We start from the raw sequence: 9,260 nt of genomic DNA, 5'->3' as shown, positions 1-9,260 counted from the left end.
ACACAAAGGAAAAAACCCCAGGAGAGAGCAGGTAGGGAGTTCCCACTCTCTGGGAAAGCAGACTGAAGAAGATGACAGGGATGGAATTAGTCCCTGTCGTAGGCCCTGAAAAGTGGGCAAGGCACAGAGATGCCATTCGGAGGGGGTCAGCAGTCCAGGAGAGGAAGGAAGAGCTGGGAGGATTTAAGGAGAAGCCGGAAGCTTGGGAATCAGTGGAGAAGCTGCAGGGAAATAGCCCGTGGGGCTTGGAGGTAGGAAGTGGACCAGGGAAATAACAGCACATCTGAAGGAGCAAATCTAGTTCCCTGGGCTGAAATCCAGAGCAGAGGGTGGGCCTCGGTTCCCCTACAAGCCCCGAGGAAGGGTCATCATGGCCAGGATAAGGACTGTTGAGCCCAGGGAGGGATTAGACAGGATTTAACTGGAGGGCTGATTGAATCAGGTCACTGTGAAGTCAAAGTGAGGGTCAATGGGATGGTACAGGTGGAGACTCCAGCAGCACCATGCCCCAGCACAAGGCCGTGTCACTGCGGTGAGTGCAGCCGCTTACAATTCCCCTACATTTTTCTGGCCAGCTCAGACTGACTCTGTGAACTTGTTTGGCTGCCTAAACCCTTCTCTGTTTCCCTGGCCAGGGCTGGTTTGTTTTCTTTAAGCTTGGGACCTTGGAGCAGTTTCCCGCAAAGTCTGTGGCTCACTTTTCAAAGGGATTGGAGTCTGTTGAATCTTTTCTTGCCAACTTTGAAAGACTGCCCCACCTTCTTCCTTCCCCAAGGATGACGACTCCTTCCATTGTGCTGTCTAGAATACTTAGTCCTGCCATGAGTGCAGGGCACTGGACTAGATGATCTCTTGAGATCCCTTCCTATGTCCTGTGATTCTGTGCGCTGGATAAAAAAGAGACTAGGGCCACGCCAAAGAAAGAGCCTCAGAAAATGACCGACAGCATCAGGTGAAGATAAGGAAAAGCACCATGCCAGTACCATGAACGATATGACAGCATGGCTACTGTGAACAGGTGACCACAGACACAAGGTTGATAATTATCCTGAACCCTGGCACAATGCACACATCACACATGCAAGCAGCTGAGTGACCCTGGGTAAGTCATGTCACCACTCTGTTCCTCAGTTTTCCCATCTCTGAAATGGGGGTGATGATGATAATGACCCTCTTTGTAAAGCACTCTGAGATCTCTGGCTGAAAGGCGCTATAGAAGAGCGGGGTGGTCTTGTCATTATTTTATTATAAAATAGCATTATCAGCGTCTTGGTCTCTGGGCGAGTGCTGTGTTCCTAAATTATGCCACTAGTTTAGAAGACATTAATTGCTTTTCTAAATTAACTCAGTGAAAATGACGCGACCAAATGCCATGCTTTTACTAAATAAGAAAAAAGTTTGATTTTGGTTAAGATTGCTCTGCATTATTAACTTACTTAATTATCATACGGGATGGTTCAGTGATCAGACAATTAAAGTAGTAAGACGCTCAGATGGAAAAGTTCATCAGTTTGTTAGACAATGGGAAAAGGTAAAACAATTTCAAATATTGTTCTTAGAAATCATTTGGGATGAAAATAGGATTAATTAAATTTTGAACTGGTTAAGTTTGTTATCTAGAAATATTTCACAGATTAACCACTGTGACATAATTATACTTTAGGTAATGGCTGAGCTACTTCAGCAACAGAGTGAATTGCTGTTCTAGGTAAAACTATTTTAAAGTCACTGTTGATTTCAGTTTTACTGGAGTCAGGGGAATTATACTCTGTACCTACTGAAGCATGGGGGATGGGCAGGCATATGCCTGCCCACATCTGAAGGTCTCCCTCGCCACCGGACCCAAGCATCAAATAATTTCGGGAGACGACAAATGAAAAAACAGAGATGGGAGTATGGGTCACTTGTGTAAAATCAGGAGTCCAGAGGGGACACCAAGCAGAGAGCTCCGGGGAGTTAGTCTGCGACTGAGATCAGAATCTGGGGCTAGAACTTTAAGATGCAGGTTCGTTAATGGGTTCCAGCTGAGCCTTACTGTTTCATTGAAGCATTTGTGATCTAAGCCATATTGAAATCAATAGTTGTCTATCATTATTGTAACCCTGCTGCCAGCTGTTGTTGGCTGCAACACGGGCCAGGTTAAGGTGGCATGGGGTTCCTCTTAAAATTAACAAACACACTGGTGCAAGCCTCTACCCAGAAACCTGGGGAAAACCTTCTCTGGGTGCCCTTAACAGGCAATACTTCTCTGCTGCCAAGTGCTGAGTCTGTGTATAAAACAGGAGAAAACTAATAAAAGGGAACAAACGAACACAGAATCAACTTGGGGAAACCTAGCACCAATAAACTAACAATAGAGCTGTATGAATAATAAGTAAAGCACTCACCCCCACGGTAATGTTAGCAGTAGTCCTTTACCTCACTTCCCTACCCACTGGTGTGAACATCCAGTAAGTCAATGTCCCTTTATCCCATCATCTCCCCACTCCTCCTCCACTGCACCCCACTCTCAGCTTGGCATCAGTGGGTAGCATAGTCCCAGAGTCCAGGAGTGCACTCAGCCAGGCCAGCTCCAGCCCTAGTCTACTCCTGAGGTCCGCCACCTAATCCAGCTATTGTGATTTCATCTTTACTGGTACTGGGGAGGCAAGGGGGCCTACATTTGAGTTCCCTTGGCTTTGTTGGTTCTTTCTGCAGCTTCAGCAAAGAGCCATCTCTCTACCCTTGTTTTAGAAGGTCTTTGGGTGAGAAGGAACAATGGCATGTGGCCTGGCCTGGCCTGGCCTGGCCCGGCCCGGTCCGGTCCCGTCCCGCCCTGCCCCCCTTTTACTTCTACCCCACTCTGGCTACCCCACCAATCTGGAATTTGAGTAGAGTTCTGGTGAGCCCCCAAGGTGTCACGTGGAGTTCTGGGTAGAAAGCTTATGCAAATGAGAGGAACCAAGAGAGGAACAGTGGCAGAGAGCGCCTTCCCCTATAGAATGTCTGTTTGCTCTTTTCCCCTGTTTCCGAACAGACGGTAGGAGTGAGCTCGCTCCTACCTCCAGAGCTTCAGACCTCAGGGTTTACATTAACCTCACTGTTTGTATGACCATAGCACACAGACCCCAGCTTGTAGTCCTGCTGTGGTAGTCACTGTGCAATCACATAGGTCCCGCCTCAGAATCCTTGCATTCTAACCAGACAGCACAGACCAAGAGTGGCAGGGGAAAAGGGCACACAGAGGTGACTTGCTCAGGGTCACATAGCAGGTAAGCAGGGATAAGGTTCAGATCCAGATCTGCACACTCCCCAGACTTGTGCTCTGTCCACTGATCCATGATTACAGCAATGGACTTTGGTTAAACAATTGTGGGGAGAGTTTCTAGTTTTTCCACTGGGTACTGGTTTCAGAGGAACAGCCGTGTTAGTCTGTATTCGCAAAAAGAAAAGGAGTACTTGTGGCACCTTAGAGACTAACCCATTTATTTGAGCATAAGCTTTCGTGAGCTACAGCTCACTTCATTGGATGCATACTGTGGAAACTGCAGAAGACATTATATACACAGAGACCATGAAACAATACCTCCTCCCACCCCACTCTCCTGCTGGTAATAGCTTATCTAAAGTGACCACTCTCTTTACAATGTGTATGATAATCAAGGTGGGCCATTTCCAGCACAAATCCAGGTTTTCTCATCCACCCCCTCCCCCCCGTTTTCCAAAACCCCCCCACACAAACTCACTCTCCTGCTGGTAATAGTTTATCCAAAGTGACCACTCTCCTTACAATGTGCATGATAATCAAGGTGGGCCATTTCCAGCATAAATCCAAGTTTAACCAGAACGTCTTGGGGGGGTGGGGGTTAGGAAAAAACAAGGGGAAATAGGCTACCTTGCATAATGACTTGGCCACTCCCAGTCTCTATTTAAGCCTAAATTAATAGTGTCCAATTTGCAAATGAATTCCAATTCAGCAGTTTCTCGCTGGAGTCTGGATTTGAAGTTTTTTTGTTTTAAGATAGCGACCTTCATGTCTGTAATTGCGTGACCAGAGAGATTGAAGTGTTCTCCGACTGGTTTATGAATGTTATAATTCTTGACATCTGATTTGTGTCCATTTATTCTTTTACGTAGAGACTGTCCAGTTTGACCAATGTACATGGCAGAGGGGCATTGCTGGCACATGATGGCATATATCACATTGGTGGATGTGCAGGTGAACGAGCCTCTGATAGTGTGCCTGATGTTATTAGGCCCTGTGATGGTGTCTCCTGAATAGATATGTGGGCACAGTTGGCAACGGGCTTTGTTGCAAGGATAGGTTCCTGGGTTAGTGGTTCTGTTGTGTGGTATGTGGTTGTTGGTGAGTATTTGCTTCAGGTTGGGGGGCTGTCTGTAGGCAAGGACTGGCCTGTCTCCCGAGATTTGTGAGAGTGTTGGGTCATCCTTCAGGATAGGTTGTAGATCCTTAATAATGCGTTGGAGGGGTTTTAGTTGGGGTCTGAAGGTGACGGCTAGTGGCGTTCTATTATTGTCTTTGTCGGGGCCTCTCCTTCTGCCCCTCCACCCCCATGAACATGATACAGTTCTGTGGTGACCCAGAATCCTATTTTCGACGTCTCCGACTCAAGGAATATTTCCAAAATACTTCTGAACAACATACTAATCCACAGAGGCCTCCCTACCAACATTACAAAGAGAAGGATTCTAGGTGGACTCCTCCTGATGGTCGAAACAGCAGACTGGACTTCTACATAGAATGCTTCCGCCGACGTGCACGGGCTGAAATTGTGGAAAAGCAGCATCACTTGCCCCAGAACCTCAGCCGTGCGGAACACAATGCCATCCACAGCCTCAGAAACAACTCTGACATCATAATCAAAAAGGCTGACAAAGGAGGTGCTGTTGTCATCATGAATAGGTCGGAATATGAACAAGAGGCTGCTCGGCAGCTCTCCAACACCACTTTCTACAAGCCATTACCCTATGATCCCACTGAGAGTTACCAAAAGCAACTACAGCATTTGCTCAAGAAACTTCCTGAAAAAGCACAAGATCAAATCCACACAGACACACCCCTGGAACCCCGACCTGGGATATTCTATCTACTACCTAAGATCCATAAATCTGGAAATCCTGGGTGCCCCATCATCTCAGGCATTGGCACCCTGACAGCAGGATTATCTGGCTATGTAGACTCCCTCCTCAGGCCCTACGCTACCAGCACTCCCAGCTACCTTCGAGACACCACTGACTTCCTGAGGAAACTACAATCCATCGGTGATCTTCCTGATAACACCATCCTGGCCACTATGGATGTAGAAAGAAAAGGAGTACTTGTGGCACCTTAGAGACTAACCAATTTATTTGAGCATGAGCTTTCGTGAGCTACAGCTCACTTCATCGGATGCATACCGTGGAAACTGCAGCAGACTTTATATACACACAGAGATCATAAAACAATACCTCCTCCCACCCCACTGTCCTGCTGGTAATAGCTTATCTAAAGTGATCATCAAGTTGGGCCATTTCCAGCACAAATCCAGGTTTTCTCACCCTCCACCCCCCCACACACAAACTCACTCTCCTGCTGGTAATAGCCCATCCAAAGTGACAACTCTCTACACAATGTGATAATCAAGGTGGGCCATTTTCTGCACAAATCCAGGTTCCAGGATGTAGAAGCCCTCTACACCAACATTCCACACACATTCCAAAGATGGACTACAAGCCGTCAAGAACACTATCCCCGATAATGTCACGGCTAACCTGGTGGCTGAACTTTGTGACTTTGTCCTTACCCATAACTGTTTTACATTTGGGGACAATGTATACCTTCAGATCAGCGGCACTGCTATGGGTACCCGCATGGCCCCACAGTATGCCAACATTTTTATGGCTGATTTTAGAACAACTCTTCCTCAGCTCTCGTCCCCTAACGCCCCTACTCTACTTGCGCTATATTGATGACATCTTCATCATCTGGACCCATGGAAAAGAAGCCCTTGAGGAATTCCACCATGATTTCAACAATTTCCATCCCACCATCAACCTCAGCCTGGTCCAGTCCACACAAGAGATCCACTTCCTGGACACTACAGTGCTAATAAACAATGGTTACATAAACACCACCCTATACCGGAAAGCTACTGACCGCTATTCCTACCTACATGCCTCCAGCTTTCACCCTGACCACACCACACGATCCATCGTCTACAGCCAAGCTCTGCGATACAACCGCATTTGCTCCAACCCCTCAGACAGAGACAAACACCTACAAGATCTCTATCAAGCATTCTTACAACTACAGTACCCACCTGCGGAAGTGAAGAAACAGATTGATAGAGCCAGAAGAGTTCCCAGAAGTCACCTACTACAGGACAGGCCTAACAAAGAAAATAACAGAACGCCACTAGCCGTCACCTTCAGCCCCCATCTAAAACCCCTCCAACGCATTATTAAGGATCTACAACCTATCCTGAAGGATGACCCAACACTCTCTCAAATCTTGGGAGACAGGCCAGTCCTTGCCTACAGACAGCCCCCCAACCTGAAGCAAATACTCACCAACAACCACATACCACACAACAGAACCACTAACCCAGGAACCTATCCTTGCAACAAAGCCCGTTGCCAACTGTGCCACATATCTATTCAGGGGACACAATCACAGGACCTAATAACATCAGCCACACTATCAGAGGCTCGTTCACCTGCACATCCACCAATGTGATATGCCATCATGTGCCAGCAATGCCCCTCTGCCATGTACATTGGTCAAACTGGACAGTCTCTACGTAAAAAAATAAATGGACACAAATCAGATGTCAAGAATTATAACATTCATAAACCAGTCGGAGAACACTTCAATCTCTCTGGTCACGCAATTACAGACATGAAGGTTGCTATCTTAAAACAAAAAAACTTCAAATCCAGACTCCAGCGAGAAACTGCTGAATTGGAATTCATTTGCAAATTGGACACTATTAATTTAGGCTTAAATAGAGACTGGGAGTGGCCAAGTCATTATGCAAGGTAGCCTATTTCCCCTTGTTTTTTCCTACCCCCCACCCCCCAGACGTTCTGGTTAAACTTGGATTTATGCTGGAAATGGCCCACCTTGATTATCATGCACATTGTAGGGAGAGTGGTCACTTTGGATAAGCTATTACCAGCAGGAGAGTGAGTTTGTGTGTGTGGTTTTTGGGAAAAAGGGGTGGGGGGTGAGAGAACCTGGATTTGTGCTGGAAATGGCCCACCTTGATTGTCATGCACATTGTAAAGAGAGTGGTCACTTTAGATAAGCTATTACCAGCAGGAGAGTGGGGTGGGAGAAGGTATTGTTTCATGGTCTCTGTGTATATAATGTCTTCTGCAGTTTCCACAGTATGCATCCAATGAAGTGAGCTGTAGCTCACGAAAGCTTATACCCACTGGGTACTGTGACCGTCAAACAGCTGTCATGGGGTAATAACTTTTGGTTGCTATGGGCCTGAGCCAAAGCCCACTGAAGTGAAGTGTCTTCCCATTGCATCAGGCCTCATACGTAACACCTTGTTTTCACCCCTAATACTGTGTCCATTTTAAGCGTGCCTGAATTTTCTTGTTTGAAAAGGCTCAAGGAGCTCGATCCACATCCTGGGCAAAAGAAATGTTGTTCTTCTGGCCTCGTTTTCAATGGTGCAGATGACATTTAATAAAATGTCCTAGGCTCAAGCACAGATCAGTGCCCTGGAAAACAAATCCCAACGTTAGAATCAAATAAACCCGCACGTGACAGGCAGAAATACGACCCAGGCCAGCTGTGCTTCTCCAAATCAAATAGTGTCTTTAAAAAAAAAAATGACTTTTTTACAACCCTTGTGCTCCGCTCTCTAACCTGTTCTTTGAGACAAGTGGCAACATTGCTCCTCCCAGAACTGTATCTGATGTGACCATTCAGCTGCAGCTTACCATTTCAGTGTCTATGCACGATCATTTTCACTGCACGCCTCTCTCTAGTCCACTGAATTCGCCCTTGGGGAATGTTTTTCAAATCTGAGGTGGAACAAAGATAGATGTACTGATTCTTTTAGCCCCTGTTCTGCTGCTTGTTCCTGACTATGTCTCAGTGACCCCAGAATATGCGCTTACCTATGTGTTGTTCACACACCCACATATGACAGAATTGCCCACAACAATACTTTAGTTCTTATACAGCTCTTGTCAGCAGTAGATCTCAGAGTTTACAAAGTAGGTCAGTATTATTGTCATCCCCATTTTATAGATGGGGAAACCGAGGCACATAGAAATGCTGAAGGTCACCCAGCAAGCCAGTAGTAGAGCCAAGACTGAAACCCAGGTCTTCTGAATACGAGCACAGCACTCAATCTACTGGACCTCACTTCCAAGACACACAAAACATCTTCTTACACATCTTCTACATCAGGGGTTCTCAAGAGGTGGCAGGGTGTGGTACCTCATCCTCCCTCACCCTTTTTATCTGGTGTGACCAATCTGCCTCATTCTGGCTGCCACCAAGTTCTCTGGAGCAGGGATTGTCTTGTTTGCTGCCCAATGGGGCCTTGATCTTTGACTGGATTCCCAGGTGCTATCGTAATACAAATAATAGTAGTAACAATAACCCCAGTTTTATGCCAGTGTAACTTAAGAATGGCCATGCTGAGCCAGACCAATGGTTTGTCTAGCCCAGTATCCTGTTTCTGACAATGGCCAGTGCCAGGTGCATCAGAGCAGTGGTTCTCAACCTTTCCCAACTACTCTACCCCTTTCCAGAGTCTGAAGCCCAAGCCCCGTAGCCTGGGGCTGAAGCATGTAACTTAGCTGCATAGGTCCCACAGTGGGGCCCCAGGCAGTTGCCCTGCTTACCACCCCCTAGTGCCAGTCCTACACTTGCAACTCCCCCAACCCTGACCTGTGATCCCCCTGGGGGTTGTGACCCTCCAGCTTGAAAAACACTGATTTGATGTCCCCCGCCCCGAGGTACACATACCACTGTGTCAGAAGAAATGAACAGAACAGGGCAGTTTCAAATGATCCATCCCGTCATCCAGTCCCAGCTTCTGTCACTTAGAGGTCTGGGGCCATGATTTAGTCTAGTTTAAACCTGCAAGTGATCCATGCCTCATGCTGCAGAGGAAGGCAAAGTCCCCTGCAGGGTCTCTGCCAATCTGACCTGGGGGGGAATTTTGGGATCAGTTAGACTCTAAGCACGCAGGTGAGCCCCACCAGCCAGACACCGCAGGAAGAATTCTCTGTAGTAACTTTGAACCCTCCCC

General features: G+C 47.0%; 1 long non-coding RNA gene across 1 annotated transcript in view; it reads left to right on the top strand.

Moving 5' to 3' along the window:
- The window catches only part of LOC142073248 (uncharacterized), a 218,264-nt gene that overhangs the window by 178,252 nt on the left and 30,752 nt on the right, over positions 1-9,260 (top strand). The gene's annotated exons all lie outside the window — the stretch shown is intronic.

Source organism: Caretta caretta, chromosome 9, assembly GCF_965140235.1.
Source record: "Caretta caretta isolate rCarCar2 chromosome 9, rCarCar1.hap1, whole genome shotgun sequence".
Lineage (NCBI taxonomy): Eukaryota > Metazoa > Chordata > Testudines > Cheloniidae > Caretta > Caretta caretta.
Note: the sequence above shows the minus strand (reverse complement) of the source record. Positions and strands in the feature narration are given on the sequence as shown.